General features: G+C 36.4%; 1 long non-coding RNA gene across 1 annotated transcript; it reads left to right on the top strand.

Moving 5' to 3' along the window:
• The first annotated feature begins 1526 nt into the window (after window positions 1-1526).
• LOC307126583 lies at window positions 1527-2538 on the top strand. Its single transcript, XR_013816511.1, has 3 exons — window positions 1527-1581; window positions 2210-2317; window positions 2409-2538. It is a non-coding gene; the product is annotated as an uncharacterized lncRNA (long non-coding RNA).
• The last annotated feature ends 488 nt before the right edge of the window (window positions 2539-3026 follow it).

Here is a 3026-nt window from a genome sequence, read left to right as displayed (position 1 = left end):
TAAAACTGCAGTACATTGAAGTAAAACTGCAGTACATTGAAGTACAACTGCAGTAAAACTGCAGTACAAAATAGTATAACTGCAGTACAAAGTAGTATAACTGCAGTACATTGAAGTACAACTGCAGTACATTGAAGTAAAACTGCAGTACATTGAAGTACAACTGCAGTACATTGAAGTAAAACTGCAGTACATTGAAGTACAACTGCAGTAAAACTCCAGTACAAAATAGTATAACTGCAGTACAACTGCAGTACAAAGTAGTATAACTGCAGTACATTGAAGTACAACTGCAGTACATTGAAGTAAAACTGCAGTACATTGAAGTAAAACTGCAGTACATTGAAGTAAAACTGCAGTACATTGAAGTAAAACTGCAGTACATTGAAGTACTGCAGTACAAAGTAGTACAACTGCAGTACAAAGTAGTATAACTTACATTGAAGTATAACTGCAGTACAAAGTAGTATAACTGCAGTACAAAGTAGTACAACTGCAGAACAAAGTAGTATAACTGCAGTACAAAGTAGTACAACTGCAGTACAAAGTAGTATAACTTACATTGAAGTAAAACTGCAGTACATTGAAGTTCAGCAGCAGTAAAACTGCAGTACAATGAAGTACAACTGTAGATTTGCAGTATAATGAAGTTTAGATGCAATATAACTGCAGTACAGTGATACACTGTAATGTATACGAAGACTTCGATGCAAATGTCCGTTTTATTTTTAATTGAGCTTTTTTTTATTGGGCTCCTATGTTTATGTTCAGTAATATCACTTAAATGGAAATTTACTTTGAGTTGCCATTAAATAAAAAAAATTTAACCTATAGGAGCCTTAGAAAAAGGTTAATTTTAAAAGAAAAATATCAGGCGGTTTTTGCATCTGATGTCTTCATAGGCCTTCCACTCATACTACACTGTACTGCAGTTATGCTGTATTGTGCAACATGTGGCCACTTTTGTCACCTATGGGACATTTCAACCGCATAGATAAATAGCCCTCACGTGACTGGATCTTTCCCACCAAAAAATACAGATTTATCTCCCGGAACGCAAAACACAATTGGGCTAGTTTTGAGTAGCAATTGGACGAGTTTTGTAACCTGCCAACCCTGATTCGCAAGCAGGACGGAGAAACGTTTTCTGGGAGAAACGTTCATCAGGCAAGTTGGAGCTGCTTCACAACAATTCTGTTGGCATCATTATTCTCATTTTTATCACTGTGTAAAGTAACAATATGTATTGTTTAATGTGCTATAAATAATAGTGACTTGACTTAAAAGGGACCTATTTTGCTTATTTTTACAAAATGTAATTTAAGTTACAGGTGTCCCCAGAATGTGTCTGTGAAGTTTCACCTTAAAAGACCTCACAGATCATTTATAAATCCATGTTATAAATACTCATTTCAGACTACAGTGAAGAACGGGCTATTTTCGGGCATGCGCCTTTAAATGCAAATGAGCTCTGTGCACGCGCCCCACCTGCGCGTGATTATCATCAGTCTCGCGATCACTCTCACGGAAAATGGACCGGTTTCTGAACGCACAAGAACTGTCTGTCAGATAACAAGTCTCGTGAGTAACTTCTCTTTTACATTTTTTTGCTGTGTTTAAACTGTCAAATACACACAAGGTTCTTGTTTTCTGTAAAACTGTGCAGAGGGGCGGTGATATCCTCTTCCTCAGTCAGAAGAGGAGAGAGGCTAATTTTTCACTGCATGTAGAGACTTACCAAAACAAAGTCACTGGCGTTGTCCTTTAACATTTTCTGGGTTGGTAGATTCACCGGGGACCTGACTTAAACACGGAAAATTAACCTTATTATAGTAAAAGTGTAGTAACCATGGTTTTTGGGCTAATTGATAACCATTTATATAACCACAGTTTTACCGCAAATTATATGGTTAGAGTAGTAAAGCCAAGGTTAATTTGTGGTTACCATGGTTTAACTATAATAACCATGTTTTTTTTGTTGTTGTTTTTTTGGGGGGGGGTATTTGGTTCATTTTCACAAGGGTTGCCTTTGTTTTATGTTAAATATCTTTGGAATATCTGTTAATATTATATATACACAAAAATAGACAAAATCAGGACTTCTTTTCGCAGCACTGTACACAAGCATTTATGTTCAATAGTTTGACATTAATGTGCAGAAAAGGATGTTTTACAGGAATACTATTTATTGTGTGATTGCTATTTTCAGAAAAATGCACTGGTAACAACAACAACAACAACAACAACAAAAAGAAGACCAAATGTAGTTCAACAGAAGATCATGGCTGGAGTGAAACAAAGCAGCACTCAAATAATGGTGAGAGCAGTAGGCAACTTTATTTATTTTATCTTTTATAAACTATTATCTTTATAGTTTAGAATGCATAATAACTAATATTGTACTTCAGGAACCAAGACCTGTGGGAATGCTGGATGAATCAAGGGTACAAAGTCTTCTGTCTCCTACGCCATGTTAGAAGAGATCGAGGATTTAAAAAATTAAATCAAAGACCTAAAAGAAGATTTACAATATTAGCGCTGCTGGAAAGGTAAAGAAATCTAGTTATACCACAACAATTATTCTCAGTACTTGACATCAGTTCTCAAAAGTTTGCTTGTGGACTCTCTTCTTCATGGGGATATTATACCATAGTCTGTTTGTATACTGGATTCTGATTGACTGAAAGGTGTGCATTAAAACAATGAATGCACAGATAGTTACAGTCAGTTTAATCTCCATTCTAAGTCAATGTGCTGCCTTTCCTGTAACACACACACACACACACACACACACAGTCACTCCCTCACACACACACACACACACACACACACACACACACACACACACACACACACACACACACACACACACACACACACACACACACACAGTCACTCTCACACAGAAACATATTTCTAAGCAACAAAGTCTTAAAGGGTTAGTTCACCCAAAAAATGTAATTAGCCCATGATTTCCTCAGCTCATCCTAGGTGTGTATGACATTCTTCTTTCAGACGAATACAAT

This window comes from Gobio gobio (assembly GCF_949357685.1).
Source record: "Gobio gobio genome assembly, chromosome: 5".
Lineage (NCBI taxonomy): Eukaryota > Metazoa > Chordata > Actinopteri > Cypriniformes > Gobionidae > Gobio > Gobio gobio.
Note: the sequence above shows the minus strand (reverse complement) of the source record. Positions and strands in the feature narration are given on the sequence as shown.